This window comes from Lissotriton vulgaris, chromosome 7 (genome assembly GCF_964263255.1).
Source record: "Lissotriton vulgaris chromosome 7, aLisVul1.2, whole genome shotgun sequence".
Taxonomy (NCBI): domain Eukaryota; kingdom Metazoa; phylum Chordata; class Amphibia; order Caudata; family Salamandridae; genus Lissotriton; species Lissotriton vulgaris.
In genome coordinates, this window is record NC_141695.1 from 1,243,113,722 (window position 1) to 1,243,133,939 (window position 20,218).

The following is a 20,218-nucleotide window of genomic DNA, read 5'->3' on the forward strand; positions in this document are numbered from 1 at the left end:
TTTGTATATACTTTAGTATATACTTATTATATACTTATAAATGCATGTACTATGTGGACGCTTGGGGACTTTTATTCTGTTCATCTGCCTCTATTCAGACCCTCCAGGATTAAGCGATTTCGCGGTTGGGTGATCTTATGGCTTATCATTTCCATGGCTAACCATAATGTAATGGCAGTGGTGTGCGGCGGGCCCTGGGGGGATTGCTTTTGGGGCATTTATTCATTATTATGTTTATGTCCTATATGAAGCCTTGAAGCCAAACAAAGTGTCTACATTATAAATAAACCAAATATACATAGCTTCATGTTGAATAACTAAAAAAAAGTAAGATATCTGTTTGTTGTAGGAAAAACGTCAAAATAAAATGCCGCAAAATTTCCACATTTGTGCCGCTAAATTTCCATGTTTGTGCCGCTAAATTTGCTAATCCATGACGCTATATCCTGGGGGGTCTATGAGGAGTGGAGTGCTGTGTCATAGTGTCTCCTTTAAATAGATCTAGCAGGAATATGGCTAAAAGAATTTAGATGAAATATAGATCATGAGGTGGAAGGGTCCTTTGTGGTAAAAGATCTAAAGTGGTTTAAAGTTATATGCCACAAAAACTTTGTGATATATTGGACTGTGGTATGCCACTGTAAATTTACGTTGTAGCATGGTACATAACTTTCAATGTCATATTTTTTTAAAAGTTTACCCAAAAAGTATTGTGGTACTTACAGCAATAAAAAAAAACATGCTGAAAATTACACTGTACTAGACTTCCCCTTAAAACCTAGAATGCAGACTAAATATGGTCTAAACAATATTTTGCCCTTTCAAAATGAAAAAGCAGCCATATTGTTTATATAGTAATAGAACTACTCTTCTCACTACCTTTACAGACTGTGCTAAACTGCCTCATTCCTTCATATGCACTTCTAAAATAGTAGTACACAATATTTCCCCTTCAAATCCAGAACACAGACTAATTTTTTTGAAAACAATATGGCTGCTTTTTAATTTTGTAAGGACTTTCCTTACCCAATCATACACTGTTCGGTCATCTTCATGAACAGCGGCCCAATATATCACTCAGTTTTTGTGCCTTAGAACATTAACGCTACTGCACCAATTCAGATCTACTACCAAAAAGGGCCCTTCCATCTATATTACAGCCAAATTTCATCTAAATCCATCCTGCCATTTTCCCACATCTGTTTAAAAAGTCTATGGAAAATGCATAGGTGGAAAAACGTGTTTTGGAATCTTTTAGACAAGCATTGGCAAAGCCAATATGTTTTGCAAATGTAACATTTTTAGGTCTCGCATGGTGTTAGCAGTGCACATGCGCTGTCTTGCCATGCGAGGGCCATTGGAATCAATACGGATTCCCAGATGTGTACGCGGACGGACAGAAGATGTGCAGGCATATGGGTTGCAGCGTTTCTCCACAACGCGTGCATGGCGCGCTATCGCTTGGGATTAGAGGCTCTTTGAACCAGCATTAAAAATGCAATAGGTCTCGCCTTTCATTACGTTAAAGCCATTTGCTTTGCTGTACATTAGCAAAGCAAAATAGCTTTAACTTAATCAAAGGCGAGACCTATTGCATTTTCAATGCTTGTTTAGCTTTGTTCTTTTATATAATTTTTTTTATTGGAATCCATGTTGCTATCTAACCTGGCTATTAAAATTTGTAAAAAGGTGATTGGAATGTGTGTTTAAAATTTTAGAAACGGTTATTGGCTATTCAAGTTGTGACAAATGTTGAAGTAATAACCAAGGGACCCAAGCTCTTAATGTAGTACCTGTTTTTTATATAGCATTGAACTAATGTATAGTAAGGTGTAGTTAGCCAGGGCTCGAAAAATTCACTCGACCGCTCGCATTTGCGAGTGAGATTGATTAAGGACGAGCTATTTTTAGGTCCTACTCGCCCTTTCTGGCGAGTAGGAATACAAACTTGACACTTGACCTCTGCCTCTGAAAGCAGAGGAAATGTGACCAGGTAGCAAGATTTAAAGGCTTCTTTATTGCTCACAAAGTAAATGAGCATAAAAATGCTTTTAAATCTTGTTAACTTGTCACATTTGCTCAGTTTTCAGAGTTTGAGGTCAAGTTCATTTAAGTTAGGTCGAGGAGATTTTGTAGTTTACTAGACCTGCAGGTCTAGAGCATTTTTTATGATTTGTCGAGCCCTGTTAGCAGAGATTTATTTTACTTTAAGCCACTGCTGTGTAACACGTTTTTACAAATTGTTCCTGTATAATGTAAGTGGTGCTAATGTAAAGCACTCAATACCTTCGGGCCGAGTTTGGCTTATATAAAAGCGCCCAAAAATGGAATAAATAAAACTAAAAGTCCCAGAATGGAAAAAGGATATGATATGGTAGGGTGGGGGAAGAGAGGGAGGAGGATGGTGGCCATGGGGGGGGGGGGGGGGGGGGGATTTGCCAGAGCAGGGGGTTCATTCCATACATAATAGCATTCATAAAGGGGTAAATATGAAGCTGAGACAGCCGACCGAGGCTGCTGAGTGAAGGAACAAAGGATTGAATGTGTAGGAGCCACAATGGGGGAACTAACCAGGGGCCTGTGGAAGAAGATGGAGAATGCAGTGAATGGGATAGCAAGGGGTGCATAAATCAAGGGTTCGGTGAGTGTCCCTGTGAAATGTAAATGGTGCTCATGTAAAGCACTGCAACACCTTCGGTCGTGTTTGCGCTACATAATACACCAACAAAGGAGCAGAAAGACAAACACATGCACTTGCATGGAGTGGGAGGAAGGTGTACTTGGTTCACCCTCCATGTGACGACAAGGTTTATTTGCGTTGTCAATATTTTTAGACATGTTGGACAGCAGAGTTGGCTGCTGTGCAACACAGATTAAAGTAGAGAAAAAAGTTCTGTGATGTAGTTTTACTTGAGAAGGAAGAAAAAACTGAAATTTCAATGTTACCTACAAAAAGAAAGTTACTGTCACAGATATCTTGCACAGTGCCAGGAATAATCTTGTGGTGTCTTTTAATTGCAAAGAAAAAAACAAAAACACCTGAACATAAACTAAACAGCAAGTCCAGTCAGATGGTGTGAAAACCCTTACCCGGCACTCTGAACTCAGACCCACGAAAAACTTCTCAAATTATATATTTATGAAATACTGCACCGGCCGAGAGTCAGCTGGGTCATCCTTCGCGCCGCCGCTCCGGGACCACAACTCCCGGCAGGCTTTGCGGCGGCGCGCACTGCTGGCGACGCGCCCACACCGGGAGGTGCTGAAAAGCGGCGCAGAGGCCGGCAGAGGGGGTGAACGCGAAAAGCACCTTCTGCACTTACTGGAGATCAGGACCAGGACGCCGCCACCGCCGAGAGTCACTGGGGGTCACAGACGAGGTCCTAGAGCACACGCCGCCACCGGCCGAGAGTCAGCTGGGTCATCCTTCGCGCCGCCGCTCCGGGACCACAACTCCCGGCAGGCTTCGCGGCGGCGCGCACTGCTGACGACGCGCCCGCACCTGGAGGTGCTGAAAAGCGGCGCAGAGGCCGCCTCGCGGGACGCCCGGACAAAGGGCGGACAGTCTTAGACAGTCCGAGACTGTCCGGGACTGTCCGCGACTGGACTGGGCCATACCCCCTGCATTTGAAGTAAGGAATTTATCTATCATCTAAGCTCGCTACTGCTATTGGAAGACAAACTGAGCCTTTCATTTTCCTCCACTTCATGTTCCAGTAGCATTTTGTGACTCGTTATTTCCCTCTCAAGTGTACCTCTTTATTTAATGTCTATTATGCCTAAAAAACAAGCCCCAATCGCCTCCAAAACAATGGACAACTATCTGGTCCAAGTGGTTACAAAAATAAACAGTAACAGGAGACAGTCATTGGGACTAAGCCAGTCTCCTGATCTTCAACTACTGAGCCCAACTCAATTATCTTCACAGGCAGAAACTCCACTATTGGATGCTCCCTTTGATCATATAGTTAATAACACTCATGTAAGTGATAACGATGATCAAACTAATGCCCCGGTAGTTGACCTGGAAAATCTTGTTGCAAATGATCCAGATAAAAATATCAATTCTGATCGTGAGATGTGCGCTCAAATCAGAGATGATGACCTCTCTTCCTCCTCTGAAGAGGAAACTCGACCTGTTAGAACTTCTAGAAAAGCTCAGCCAAAACGAGCAGGTCTACGATCAGGTCTAAGGAAGAAAAGGGCATCTCCTCCAGGGAAAACTATGGCTAGAAGCACGGAGTATGGGGCTGACAGTGCCAAATGCATTATGGACGATGAACTGTTTCTCAAGATAGCGGATATGATAGATTCCAAAATCAAAACTATCATCAAGCCTTTGGTCGCCAAGATTGATAAATTAACCACTGAAATAAAAAAAATGGGCGCGATCCAAACTAAGGCAGTGGATGAGGTTGATAAATTGGCAACACTAGTGACAAAAGTAGCCCAGGCAACCGAAGAAATTACTGGGAGTACAACAATGGATGGGGGCGGCTCGATGCCATGTATCCACCCGGCTCAGGTTCAATTAAGTTCGAACAATCACCCTGACGTAACAGATGGTGGTTTAGCAACACCAAATATCATGCCTGCACTACGCCAAGAAATAGATCCTCTTCAATTTATAGAAGAAGCCTCTCCTGTGGTACTGGTGTTGGCTAATGTCCCACCTTTGACGACAGGCCAATTGGAAACTCCAGCTTCATTGTCCAGTAAGGCGCTGCATTGGCTAACAGGGAATATGCAGATGGCGCCTGGAGGGAAACAGCAACTAGCGGCCGAAATTAAGGCAGTGAAAAGGGTTACCTAGATTGGGAATAGACCAAAAAGGTTCAAAGGAGATTGTGTAGCGGTGACTGTTTCCCATCCGGCTGTTCTACCTAATGTGTTGAGTAATATACTTCCGCCACAAAGAAGAAGTGGGACTGTTGTTCCCCTCACTTTAAAATTCTTTTATGGTGAACAACAAAATGTAACATTTCCTAAGACCCCGGGGCCAGTATGGGATACTGTAAGAAACAGACGAGGAATAATGGCTCCAGCTAACGAATGGGGCCTGCCTCTGGGAAATAGATATGAGACCCTATCAGGGCTGAATGAGTGTGATTGACTTAAGAGGGGAAATAACATTGCATGCTCTATCCCACCGGGCGAATACCATGAGATTGAGCTGGAGAAGGAGACACGAAGTCCTTGTGATGTTTACGTGACTTCTTCCTCGAATCCGAAGACTCCTTGCCAGAGTGATGCCTGGAGTGATGTTTACTCCTCTTATGCTTCTTTCTCGAGGAGCTCGAAGCATGGCCCGAGGCCGACTTGGATCCGGACCTCGACCTCCCTCTGGACCTCGACCTCTCTCTGGACCTCGATCTCTCACTGGATCTCGCCTTGGTCCTCGAAGCCGACCTCGACTTCGACCGCGACAACTGCCTCGACTTCGAGCGCCTGGACACCGACCTCGAAGACCTTCCGGCTTCTCTTCCCTTCACCTTCACGAGCAGAAGCTTCGCCTCCCGCTCTCGCAAGGCCTTGGGGTTCATCTTGAAACAGGAACGACAGTTCTTAACATCGTGATCCGATCCAAGACACCACAGACAGTCGGAATGCGGATCGGTGATCGACATCATACGGGCACAGGAACCACATTGTTTGAAACCAGTCTTCCTCGACGACATCCTCGGCAAAGTAAATCTCAACAGAGAAACTGTAACAGCTAAACAGTGATAAGATACAAAAGTATCGCAGAAGATCCCAGAAACCGTTAGCGTCGACGACGCGGAAAAAAGGGAACTGACGTCATCACGCCGACGTGGGCCTTATGAGGAGTCGTGACGTCAGACGGAGTCGCGCGCGATGCCGTGCTCCTATGACGTCGTCCACGCCGGCGTGCTACGAAGAATTTTCCGAACGTTGCTGGCGCAAGGGGGATATTCACAAGGTGAGGAATCCACACAGCAGATGTATCTATCAGAAATAATGAGTAATCAAAGTATTTTGGAGGTTTCACATGGAAATAATGATCTCATTGATCCACCTGTATTCAATAACCATACTAATGAAAATGTTAAAACATCTTTTAACTTGGTGGTAACTGAGAATTGCACGAATGAAAATATTCCACCTCAAAACCATAGGGTTAGCCAAATTACTAGCATGGATGAACCTAATGTCAATGTTGCTGCTCATTTTACCCTGGTGTCATGGAATGTTGCAGGTCTGAAAAGGAAAATTACATCTCTGGACTGGCTAGCTTTTCTGGACACAAAGGATATAATCCTCCTCCATGAAACTTGGCAGGAAACCCCAGAACCAAAGCAAGGTTACCTACACTTTTATATCTCGGCTACTCCGAGTTTTTCGGGGTAGGTCAAAGGGGGGACTGGTGACATGGGTAAAACAGAATAGTGGGTACTCTGTTTTCCAGTTGGTAACTAATACCCCTGACATTTTGCTAGTCAAACTCCAGCGACATCAGTGTAAAGATCTTTATATCTTCAACATTTATTCTAGGGGTCTACCAGGCGGGAAAGCCACTGAGGCAATTGATCAACTAGATATTCTTTTTAAACAATGTTGTTTGAACGGCAGCGCCATTGTTGCAGGTGATTTTAACTGTTGTTTTGAACCCCTAGATAACTATGATATAGACCTTACGTTCGAAGAAGACTGTATTTGGGAAATCCCTCAGTTGTCCCGAACACCTATAAAAAAGTGGTCAGAGGCCGCATTGCAAATAAAAGTTTTATGTGTGGAGCATGGGTTGCAGGCCACTAATGGAAGAACTGGTTCAGATAAACTGGGTGTCCCTACCTTTAATAACGGTATATCACATAGTCGGATTGACTACATTCTTATCAACAAGGAGAATTGGTCTAGTCTTATCGATATGTGGATAGAGCCGCGGGCCGAAAGTGATCATGACCCACTAGTTTTGCTATTTAGGCTGTTTGATCTATCTAATAGCGAAGTACAAAGGGATAATGTGCAAATTTCCCTTTCAAATGACTACAGACGTATTAGATGGTCAAACTGTGTCACAAATGAAGAAAGTGTTGCAGCTATGAGGGATTTAACTACCAAGGCTATTACAGATCTAAGGAGCAACTCTGTTGCCGAGGCTCCGGTATCTAACGTTAGCGAGATCCACGACGTGCTTTTTAGTAAACTGAGATCCTTCTTTGTTAAAAAGGTCACTAAGAAACAGAGTAGGCCAGCAAGGAAGGAGGATCAATGGTATGACAAATCCTGCAGAGTTGCTTACAGGGCCTTGTCAGAGGCAGTAAAGACAAAAGATATAGTGAAGATAAAGGATGCCCGTGTCACGTACAAAAAAACACAAATCAGGGCAAAAAGTGAATGGGATGATGGCTATTGGAATGACCTCATGAGAGCCAGCAAAGAACGATCCATGTCCACTGTCTGGGATATTGTTAAGTGGGGAAGGGGGGTCAAAAGAGGAGAACCCACGAATCATGTGTCACCAAATGCTTGGGTTTCCCACTATGCGTCCCAGTTTGCTTTGGAGGTCATCGAAGAAGATGGCTGCGAAGTACCTTTGGATATAAATCTGAGTACTAGCTATCTAACTTTCACTAAAGCGGATGTCCTAAAAACTTTGAACAACATTCCAAAAGCGAGGGCCCCAGGCTTGGATTCGGTCCCTGCTGATTTATTTATGTACGACAAGGACCTCTGGGCTACCTATATCCAGCTGCTGGCCAATGGCATTGCAAGGGGCTCACCTATCCCTGAGACCTGGAAGGGAGCCGAGATTATCCCAATCTTTATAAAAGGGGAAAGCTCGGATCCAGGAAATTATAGGCCTATCAGCCTTATTGCATGCATTCAAAAGGTGGTGGCAAGGCTTGTACTGCAACGCATCCATGCCTGGATAGACGAGCAAGATATTCTGTCACCATTACAGGCAGGGTTTCGCTGTCATACTAGTACCATTGATCAAGTTTTTGTTTTAATATACTGGAGGGTAGTGTTACTTGGGGGGGCATGCTGTTTGCAGCCTTTGTTGATCTCAAATCAGCATTTGACTTGGTCCCTCGTGCTAAGTTATGGGAAGCTTTACAAGAACAGGGCATCCCAATTGAAATTGTATCTCTCTTAATTAGATTGCACGAGAATAATTTTGCCCAAGTCCGATGGAACCAGCAGGGTAGCATAACCGATAAATTCCCCATCGCAAGGGGAGTACGCCAAGGCTGTGTACTAGCCCCAACCCTCTTTTCGCTATACATCAACAGGGTGATCAGGTATTTTGAACAACAACCGACCGACGCACCTAAGTTGGCCGGAAAACTGATCCCCCTGTTGAAGTTTGCAGATGATACCCTGTTAATATCAAAGACACAACAGGGGCTCCAGAAGGCTATTGGAGTCTTTGAAGTGTTTTGTGCAGATCATGGCCTTGTTATTAATACAGCTAAAACAAAATTCATGGTTCTGCACAAACGGAAATATGTCAGAGGGAAGGTGGTCATGGACAGGGTCCAACTAGAACAGACCCAAGTCTTTAATTACTTGGGCATCACCCTGTCTTACAAATTAGATTGGCAACAGCACACCAATCAGCTGGTTACGAGGCATGCACAACTGGCAGGAGCACTCACCAAGGAATTTTATTCATCACATACCAGGCCTATCACTCCTGTTTTAAAGATTCACAATGCAAAGGTGGGAGCAGCGGTCCTTTATGGGGCAGAACTCTGGGGGACCAGCAACCTCACTAAGTTGATGGTTGCCCAAAACAAATTCTTTCGCAACATCACTGGTTTACCAGTATCCACTCCCTTGATAACTCTCCACTACGATCTGGGAGAACATAGCTTCGAGGATATGGCAAAATATAGATCAGTTGCCTACTGGAGGAGATTATGGGTAACCCCGGAACTCCTGCAGTATGCCCAGGGCTTCCTCGAAGTTAGAGACTCGGATAAGTCCCATAAAATCCAGTGGTTGCAGGAGGTCAAAACAATTTATATGGCTATGGGCCTATCTGCACTATGGGATGACCCTGTGGGGAATGTCTTCCCACCCAAGAAAATACTTTGTGATCTGTATTGGAACATGGTTGAGGCTAAGACATTTGGACGTCATATTGAACCATCATTTACTACCGACTTCTTAGAGCTCAAGCATGCACCGGCCTTAGAACCCTACTGGGACTGGATTACCATTCCAGGGGACCGGAAGAAGTATCACCAAATGAGGGTGGGGACACTACCACTAAATACTTTAACTGCAAAATGGCGTGGGAACCAAAGTACGGTGTGCCCCTTTTGCCCTGACCAAAGGGAAAACATAGGGCATGCACTGTTTGCCTGCCCCGAATATAATGTACCAATGAAGTCGTGGCTAAAACCGATTTGTGCTCAGTTAGGCCTCAAAACTGCTAGTGAGGCAACTAGGATTTTAAGAACTCATACTTCCCAGCCAGTTGTTATAGCCATGTCGAAATTCTTACACTGGATGTGGATAATTCGCGCACGTAAAATGAGTTTGGAATAATCCCTAGGCCAGTAGTTATATGCTGCAATTCGATTTTGAATGAATTATTTTTTTTAATATTGTTCTAACTTTTTAATGTGATATATTTAATCTTTTGTAATCATGCATGAGCTAGTAAGCTCCTTTTAGATATAGTTGTAACGATTAACTAATGGTGGATCTTATCTATGGGGCGGGGGATGAATTTTAATTTGAATTTGTATTTGTAAATGTCTTTTATGATTGAAAAATATCGAATAAAGACTATTTTGATTTGATTTGAAATACTGCAGCGGAGTTTAGCTCAGTTCGTCCCTTACCTAGGCTTTAGTTTTCCCTTGAGGTGAAAGGGATGCATAGTGACATCTGCTCATCCTGTTTTTGAAGTAGAATAGTGCGAGCAGCTCCTTATAATCCACCCTGCCAGGAATGTCCTGTGGGAGGAGAAGGTGCTGCTTTCATGACAAATAGTTTATTTTGGCAAGACGTGCAGCTTTAGTGCATGCTGGGCCTCTGTAGTTGCGCGGATGGCTGCCCTGCTGACATCTTATAAAGATGAACTAAGATCCTTCCAAACTTTTGTATACATTTGAAAAGTTCTCAAGCAGTAGTGGGTAGTGGAAAGAAAAAAAATGTGGGAAATAAACCACCAAATTGCCAAAGAACAAGGGCGCAACAACATACAGTACACATTTTCCCTTATTTCTATTTAAACTGAGAAATGTGTTTTGTTTAAAAACAATGCTACCACTGCATGAAAAATACCATATTATGCCTTCTCCTTAATTTCCAGTCTTGGAATACTTGTTCTCGAGTGCGTTGCAGCTATCACGGCCTGCTTTTGTGCTGAAAGAACTGTTCTACTATTGTTACACATAACACATGATTCACAAATATATCTAAATGCCCCATAATATTGTCTGCCTTTCTAAATAGCAAAAACAATATATTTTGGTTGATAATCGCCTCCTTTTTAAGGATACCAACTTCGAACATGCATTGCTTTAGAGGTGAAACTAAAATGTGGAAAACGTAATAATGGCGACAGGGAGTTGCTGGGTTTTACAGCTCATGGGGGTCATCTTTCCTTTTGCTCTGGTAGCTTGATTAAACCCTCGTTATGTGAATCTGTGCCACTCAGAGTCGAGATGGTTCTTGTTTATATACAGACACAATATTGGTGGGCCACTTGCGAGATCAAAAGATGTTTTAAAGACTAGCAGAAAAATTGATTTATGCCCGGTTTCAGTAACATTCAGCTATTGCACCACTTATCAGGATAAAGATATGTATTGCAGAGCTATCATTACCAGTCACCCAAACCAAAGGCCATGGATTTTAACCACTTGCACATGGTACATACAGATAGCACGGCTGGGAGAACGGAGCAACCTAGCCCTGTCTGCACTGCCTTGTTTAAAAATAAAAATAAAAATTGTTTTACCTCTCACCAGAGAAAGTAAGCTCCCAACTCATTTGTAATGGCACGTAGGTCAATACAGAGATGCATGCATGTCGATCAAATCTTACTGGTGCCCGAACACACAAACACACAAAATCCTAAACTTGCATTATTACTATGAGAGGTAAAACTCTTTCTCCGAAGAGTAAAAGCATTAAACTGCACATCAATACGTTTCACAATAAATGTTATAACCGATATAAGACGTGAATAGAACACCGTCCTCAAGTACTATACCCAATTAGGCTCAAACAGTGATGCTACGAAAACACTAGACCCATTTTTTCACTTGAGAATCCTAAAATAATTCCCACAAGCATAGACTATTTGAGTGCTCAAAAAACACTCATCCCCTCCTTTCGTGGCAGGCACAATGGGCTGAACAAGCAACAGAAAGAAGGCGGAGGTCGAGGTAGGCGAGTCGGTTAGAAACAATAGAAAATGGTATGGTGGGTTAGAAATACCAGAGAGCAGGTTGGGATGGGTTTAAACAAAATAGCGGGGTGGGTTGAAAACAATGGTGTAGGTCAACGAAAGAGACTGCAGGGACATACTCGCTACAATTGCAGGGCTAAAATAAAAATTAAAAAAGGAGTACCTGCAGCCAATAATTGAGTAAAATCATATACATGAACACCATCCGTGAAACTTTTACTTATCGAGCGGCGAGTGCGTAAATATGTAAAGCAGGGGCTCAGACATGCACGTGTACCTGCAGCGCGAGTAGGCAGTGGATGGACACTGGCCAGGAGCCAGTGACTCTGAAGGAGGAAGACTTGATCCAAGCGATGGTAAAAGCAGGGCAGGAAGTGAAAGCAGAGCACGTGCTGGCCAATGAGAAGCAAATACATTTGAGTGGCATTGGAATGAACAAATGATAAGTTCAGGTAAGTATTTGGCGGGTTCTAAGTTTCTTTTAAGAATTTTCTTTTTAACCACATGGCTGCTGGGCGTTTTCCCCCGCTGTGCTGGAAAATGCCATTTTAGTGGCACCATGACGAGCTCAGCTCGTCATCAGCACACGACACCTTTTGGTGATGACGAGCTGAGCTCGTCATCAGCATCGAAAGGGTTAAAAACAAAAGACTTTGCAAGGACAAGCGTCTGTGCAGGTGAAACCTAATAAGGAATAGGTCTGCAAGTTTCATGGAGATTTGCCAAACAAATAGCAAAGTGATTACCTATCAAAAATTCTATGAAATCCTATCTCTCAGAATCCCAACTAGAACAGTCCGATTTAAATAACTGCGAGCAATTTTTAGGGCCTACTGGCCCATTCTAGCGAGCTGACACCTAACAGAAGTTCTGTTATATCAGAAAGAGCATGAGTAGTAAAAAATACTTTAAATCTTGTTTTTATCTTGTCACATTTACTCTGTATCCAGAGACAGAAGTCAAATGTCAGCACATGTCTTACAATTTACAGTCAGAGAAAGAAAAGTAAACGCAACTTCCAGGATAAAATAAGCAACAAAGTTAGAGAATGTTGTAAAGTGAACTGTCTGCCAATCGTGCTGTACAAAGAATGAAATGAAGGGTTGTAGAATGTCAGCTTTTTTTCTTGCAACAAACATTTAAATAGCTTGCAAATTAACTGTACAAACACTTCAAAACATATTTTAGTAGTTATGAAAGCCCTTTTTTGTAATTCTGTATGATGGCCCCCGGATTTAGAAGCCATTTCATCTCCAACATTGACAGTCTCCTAGAAACCAGTTTACAAAACGACAAATTCACTATCCTAGGAGATTTTAACTTCTATCTCGAAGATAGAGCCAATAAGGAGACGGAAGCATTATTGGAGACCTTAGAAGCAGTAGGTCTCAAACAAAAGTTCAGACCCCCCACCCATGAGGCCGGCCATACGTTAGATGGCTTTTTCTCCTCTGTTAACAATCTTGCGCCTATTGAAACCTTGGTTCTAACTTGGGCTGATCACGCACTAGTTAAATTCACATTTTCTTTCACCCTTCTGGGACCAACTGAGGCATCAAATGCCCCAGCCACAACCAAAAGAAAATGGGAATTTATGGAGAAGCAATCCCTCCGCTCCTTGCTTGAGGAGTCTGGCCCCTACTTTTAGGGCCCCCTGAAATCTCTGCCCCGAAATACCTCAAATGGCTTAACAACGCTTTTAACACAGTCGCTCCCTTAAAGAAATACCTCGGGCAATAGGCGTAACCCTTCTGCACCCTGGTTTTCCGAAGATCTTCGGAAAGAAAAACAGCTCTGCCGACAACTAGAAAGACGTTGGCGAGCCAACTATTGCCCTATCCAGAAAACCATCTACAAAACAGCACTTTCTCAATATAAAGACCATCTTATAGCCAGCAAAAAGGAGTTCTACACTAGACAAATCAAGGAAGCAAAAAGCTCTTCCAAGGAACTTTTCCGGGTGGTGAACATACTCACCTCAGCAAAAAGTCCAGGAATTAAGTATGACCAAGAGTTATGAGACAACATTGCAGCAGCTTTTAAGACCAAAGTACTGAATAGCTTTAATAATTTTCAGGATTCTACCCCTGCACCCCCGATAGAATCCACCATTAGAGAGCATAACACCAATGCACTCATGGCCTTTTCTCCCATCTCCTCTGAGACTGTAGCTAGACACATACAAGACTCAAAATCAGGATCCCCCACGGACCCCTGCCCGCCAAAAATACTTTAAAAAATTGCTGATTTAGTTAGTCCGGGTCTCGCGGATATCTTCAACTCTATGTTCAGGTGCGGATGCTTTCCTTCGATCTGGAAAGATACTTCCATCCTACCATTACTAAAAAAAAACCTCCCTTGAGCTAACGGACCCCAGCAATTATTGTCCCATCGCCCGGCTATCACTTCCAGCCAAAATCATTGATAAAATCATGAATTCCCAATTAACTCAATTTATTAATGACAATGATCTGCTGGACTCCTCTCAGTTTGACTTTCGCCGTGATCATAGCACGGAAACAGCCCTGATCAAAGCTACAGAAGAGATCAGGATGGAGATGGATCGGGGTGGCACAGCTGTGCTCATACTCCTCGATCTGTCAGCCACGTTTGATACGGTTGACCATTCTCTCCTGCTAGAGCGGCTCGAGAGAGTAGGGATCGGGGGCGTAGCATTGGCCCTGCTATCCTCCTTCCTTAAAGACAGAAGACTCCCGGTGGAGCTGGACGCCTTCCGTTCGGATACGTACACCCTTCCTTGTGGAGTGCCCCAGGGCTCATCCCTAAGCCCTTCACTTGTTAACGTGTATGTCTCAGAGCTGGCCCCACTGATTCAGAGTTTTGGTTTCTGCCTCACGTCCTATGCCGACGACACCCAGATTGCCATAACAGTACATAAAAAAGAGACATCTCCAGCTGCACAATTTCTTACTTGCATGCGGACGATCAACCATTGGATGCACACTCATTGCCTTAAATTAAACTCTGATAAAACAGAGATCCTGACCTTTGGCAACGTACTTCCTAGCTGGGGCAACCTCTGGTGGCCAGCCGATATGGGAGAACTCCTCAAATCCTGCGGCCAAAGTCAAGAATCTGGGGGTGTGGCTTGATCCTAAGCATTCTATCATTCACCACACTAATGCCACTGTGTCAGCAAGTCATTTTCTTATTAAAAAAAAAAATCAGGAAGATTCTAGAAAAACTGTAATAACAGCTTTGGTACAGTCTAAACTGGACTATTGCAATGGATTACTGGGAAATGCACAAAAACAATGCCTAAAAAAACTCCAAAGTGTGCAAAACTCAGCGGCCCGACTCCTTAACAGCCCCAGAAATAACTCGATTACCTCCGAAATTCGCAAGCTAAATTGGCTCCCAGTGGAGCAACGGATAAAATTTAAGGTCCTGTCCATTGCCTATAAAGCCCTGAATAACAAAGGGCTGATCTTTCTTCAGAACTTGCTTTCCTGGTATGATTCCCCCAGAAACCTCCGTTCCTTGGGCACAAAACTGCTCCAGGTACCAAAAATTTGCACCGCGCAATGGGGTGGGCGCAGTTTTCATTTCTACACTTCCAAACTCTGGAACTCTCTTCCTTTTGAGCTTAGAAACGCCCCCTCTCTCATCATCTTTAGGAAGGGCCTGAAGACCTAGCTGTTCCAGAACTAGCCGCCTGCACAGACCCCTTGCCGTCTACAGCACCAAGACACCCACGGGTATACATGCGCTCAATAAATTAAAATAAAATAACATAACCTAAAAAAAAGATTTTAATAGGATGAAACACTTTACTTGGTGATGTGCAAATAGCAAACATTTTAGCTGAATCCCAATTTCAACAGTTTATTACTTCTTCGCTATATCGTTTTATCAGTAAAACTGCATGTCAAATGGGAACGTTTGTGGCTTTTTCAATTGAAAATATGCTGTTTGTAAATGCCAGTGCGCTACCAAATCATGCTTTAGTAATACATTTTTTAAAGTGAGTTTTTAAACATGAACTGAGAAACATTCTTGCCTCCAACCCTGATGACAACGCTATTAGTGAACTAAGAGGCAGGTCAGGGGGTTACCCTATATGTGAGCTAGATTCTTATTTTACATGGCACAAACTATTAAATAAAAAAAGATAGTTTTATGCCCAGCAGAAATGCTGAACTTGCATAATTGAAGGTGCTCTTGTATGTGATAATGAAGAAAAGGGCAGCTTTGTAAAGTAAATATTTGCTAGGATCACCCAATTTAAGACCAGATAAGGAGTCAAGTGCATTACAGTTAGGTCAAATAGATTAATCAAGTCCCTAGGCCGGCAGGTTTAGTGACATTTTTATGATTTTTCGAAGTACATATCTCCACACACAGATATTGCTGGGGCTGATGAAATAACATGTCAGCACACTGCCTCAGTCCACAGCGTCCCACTGGAAATGTATGACAACAAGATATGACAGAGTGGGCAGTCACCAAAGATTCTCACATAAGGGACGTAAGAAGAAATGAGAAGGATGCTGAAGGCCCAGCAGCCTGGGCAGAAATTATATATGCACTATCAGACCCCCCCCCTAAATCACAGACACTAACCAGCTTCCATAGCCCGAGAAGGAGAATTCATGGTGTAGAGGGAGGACATCCTTGTATTCAGGGATCAAGGAATGTACCCAGTACCATATACTGGCGAACAGTGAAATACATTATACAATGGACAAAAGAAATGCTGACTGATGATTAAGACAAATGCACAGATACCTCAGTTTGAATGAAGAAAAAGTACGCAAAATTATCCCAAAATACAGTAACTGAGTACTTTTGTTCAAAAAGAACAAGTTACTTACCTTCGGTAACGCTTTTTCTGGTGGCTACAGTATTTGCCTGTGGATTCCTCACCTTGTGAATATCCCCTTGCGTCAGCAACATTCGGAAAATTATTTTTGTAGCTTCGCGCCGACGTGGGCGACGTCACAGAGGTACGACACCGCGCGCGACTCCGCTGACGACACCGACTCCATAATAGGCCCGCGCCGGCGTGATGACGTCAGTTCTGCCCTTTTTTCCGTGCCTTCGAGGCACACGGACGGACCAACATCAGTAGATATATACACAGTATACACAGTACACAAATGTCAAGAAAACACACAGTGTGAAACCAAACAGAAAAGCAATAGAAATAAAACTTTTCCTTTAACATTAAAAAACATATTAACATCACAGTTACTCAGGTATAGAAGAGTGGACAACGGGGAGGCGGGTGGGTCAGTGAGGAATCCACAGGCAGATACTGTATCCACCAGAAAAAGCGTTACCAAGGATAAGTAACTTGTTCTTCTGATGGATATATCTGTCAGTGGATTCCTCACCTTGTGAAAAGATTCCCACAGCAGTCCCCACTCCCGGAGGAGGGTGTCCACTCTCCTATACCAGAAAATCCTAGAGGACAGAACGCCAAAGTGGCCTTCCCTCCTCACTTCGGTATCCAAACAGTAATGCTTCGCGAAAGTGTGGAGGGAGGCCCAAGTTGCCGCTTTACAAATGTCCTCAACAGGTACACCCCTAGACAAAGCATAAGTTGAAGTCTTTGCTCTAGTAGAGTGGGCTCTTATACCCTCTGGAGGTTCCTTACCAGCCAGGGCGTAGCAGATCTTGATGCATAGAATTATCCATCTCGAAAGTGTGCGCTTGTGCACAGCTCTTCCTTTTCTGCAACCAGCAAACCCAGCAAACAGCTGGTCATCAACACGATAGTCCTTAGTCCTATCTAGATAAAAGCTCACCGCGCTCTTAGGGTCCAGACGGTGAAGCCGCTCCGCCTCCTTGGAAGGGTGAGGGGGAGGATTGAAGGTAGGAAGGGAAATAGACTGTCCTAGATGGAAGGGAGTTACCACCTTAGGCAGAATAGCAGCCCTGGTCCTAAGAACCATTTGTTTAGCATGAATGGTCAAGAATGGGGGCTTCGAACAAAGAGCTTGAAGCTCACTCACCCTCCTTGCCGAGGTAATTGCAACTAGGAAAACCTTCTTAAAAGACAACAACCTCAAGGGACAATTATGTAGAGGTTCGAAAGGGGAACCCATTAGAAAAGTAAGCACCAGACTCAAGTCCCATTGAGGTACAATAAAACGAGTAGGAGGAAATGTATTTGTAAAGCCCTTCAGAAACCTTAAAACAATAGGAGATTTAAATAAGGACGGCTGATCCGGCAGGCAGAGAAATGCCGACAAAGCCGAAAGATAACCTTTCACTGTAGCCACAGAAAAACCTGGCTGCGCTAAAGAAAGAGCAAATAGGAGTATATCTGACAAGCGAGCCCTCAAAGGGTCAATGGACTTCTCCCCACACCAAGTCACAAATTTAGACCATCTGTAAGAATAGATTGACTTAGTGGAGTCACGCCTGGCCGATAGAATGACATCCACCACATCATGTGGGAGAGAAAAGGAATTCAGGTTGCCCCGTTCAATCTCCAGGCATGAAGGTGTAAGGTCCGGAGGTGGGGGTGTAGAACCTGCCGCCCCATCTGAGAGAGGAGATCTGCCCTGAAAGGGAGACGGAGCGGCGGGCACGAGGAGAGGTGGAGAAGATCTGTGTACCACACCCTTCTTGGCCAATCCGGAGCGACCAAAATGACTTGGGCCCGGTCTTGGCGAATCTTCCTCAGAACCCGAGGAATCAAGGATATGGGAGGAAATGCGTAAAGGAGTCGTGAGCCCCTACTCAACTGAAACGCATCCCCCAACGCTCCCTGCATCAGATACTGGAGACTGCAGAATAACTGGCAGTGAGCATTCTCGCGAGTGGCGAACAGGTCCACCGGAGGAGTCCCCCACGTCCGAAAGACATGACAAACTACCTCTGGATGAAGCCTCCACTCGTGGTCGACTGAGAACTGCCGACTGAGACAGTCTGCACGCACGTTCAGAACACCGGCCAGATGATTTGCCATGCTTGCCAAGGAAAAGACTTTTTTAGCAGCCTGGTCCTGCTTCTTTGATTCCTTATCCCCAGGAACCTGTGGAAAAGCGCCCGTAGATTTTTTCGAGCAGGCCGCCTGCACAACCAAGCTCTCTGGCAAAAGTGTTTTGTTAAAAAGTCCGGGTCACCAGGCGCCACCCTGTACCTTCTTGCATCCGCCCTTGAAACAGCAGGAGCTGTAAGCGGTCTTTTCCAAACCTCAGATATAGGCTCCGCCAAAGCATCATTGAAAGGGAGCATAGGCTCGACCACAGAGGGAGGCGAATGAAGGACTTCACTCAGTATATTAGCTTTATACTCTGCAGTAGGAAGTGTTAAATTCAACAAGTCTGCAGCCTTCCTTATAACCACGTGATAAGGTGTCACATCCTTAGAAGGGGCGTCAGAACCAGAGGCCAAATCCCAATCAGGGGACAGTTCAAGACCACTAGCCTCTCTCAGATCATCGAAAAGATTTTCTGAATCCTGCAGCTCACCCCCTTCCATTTCTGCTTCACGGTACATCTGCTCTTCCAGAAGTCTCTGTGCCTCACGCCTCGACCTCTCCTACATGAATGAAGTCGACGGATCCGGAATCGACTGTCGGAGCCGGAGTCGAGCCCAAAGCCAGATGACCAGACCGCTGAACACGAGGTCGGATCGGATTCGGCATCGGCGTCGAGGGTGTCGGCGTCGAAGGTCTTGGTGTCGAAGGCTTCGGCGGCGCCGAGTAAAGCCAAGGCGGCGTCGGAGCCGGCATAAATTACATAAAAGGCGCAGGAGCGTAAGTTTGGGGGATACCCAGATTGTTTGCTAATGGACCCGTGGGACCAACTTGTGCACAGGAGGGGTACATAGCTCTTGAATAAACTCCATACACAGCATTCAGGAACTGAGTAGGGTCCTGATCTGGAGCAGGAAAAGCTGGATATGAGCCCACAGGCTGCTCTCGAGGGAGTGGAGTCTTCTCGACTTCGACCTCCACCTCAGGCTGATGCACTGGGGTTGACGAACCCGCAGGCAATGGAGCTTCCTCTTCTCCTCCCTCACCCTCCTGGTCAGAAGAATTAGTCGGAGCCGGAGAAGAATTCAACATCGGCTTCGGTGAATGAACAGGCGAATTCACAGGCGAAGCCTCACCATCGGAGACTTGAACCTCAGGAGTCGGAGCCTCCACATCCTTGCGAAGCAACTTCACCTGCGACTTAGGTCTCGAGCTCGAGTCCTCTCAGAGTGATGGCGAGACTCATGAGATCTCTTCTTGTGCTTCTTCCTCAATGACTTTGAAGCATGCACCGAAGACGACTTCAAGCGAGACCTCGACCTCGAACGACGAGTCTGTGACCTCGACCTCTTCTAGTCCTTCCTGCTCTTCAACTTTGTAACAAGGAGTTTCGCCTCCCTCTCACGGAGAGCCTTAGGATTCATTTTCTTACAGGATGAACATTCCTCGACGTCATGGTCCGAACTCAAACACCAAACGCAGCACTTGTGCGGATCCATAATAGACATCGTCTTGCCGCACTCTCCGCAGGGCTTAAATCCAGTCTTCTTCGTGGACATTGCGACACAAAGAAGCAAAAGGAAATCGAAATGAAACAAAGTAACAAAGTTACCAACAGCTACAGAGGATTCCTAGAACCGTTAGCGTCGACAACGCGGAAAAAGGGAACTGACCTCATCAAGTCGGCCTGGGCCTATTATGGAGTCGGTGACGTTAGCGTAGTCGCGCGCGATGTCGTGCCTCTGTAACGTCACCCACGTCGGCGCGAAGCTACAAAAAGAATTTCCGAATGTTGCTGACGCAAGGGGATATTCACAAGGTGAGGAATCCACTGGCAGATGTATCCATCAGAAAGAGGCAACGAGCAA

The 20,218-nt window shown here is 44.6% G+C and overlaps 1 protein-coding gene across 1 annotated transcript in view; it reads right to left on the reverse strand.

The window, feature by feature from the left end:
- THOC3 (THO complex subunit 3) overlaps positions 1-20,218 on the reverse strand; it is a 97,700-nt gene that overhangs the window by 48,012 nt on the left and 29,470 nt on the right. The window lies entirely within an intron of this gene.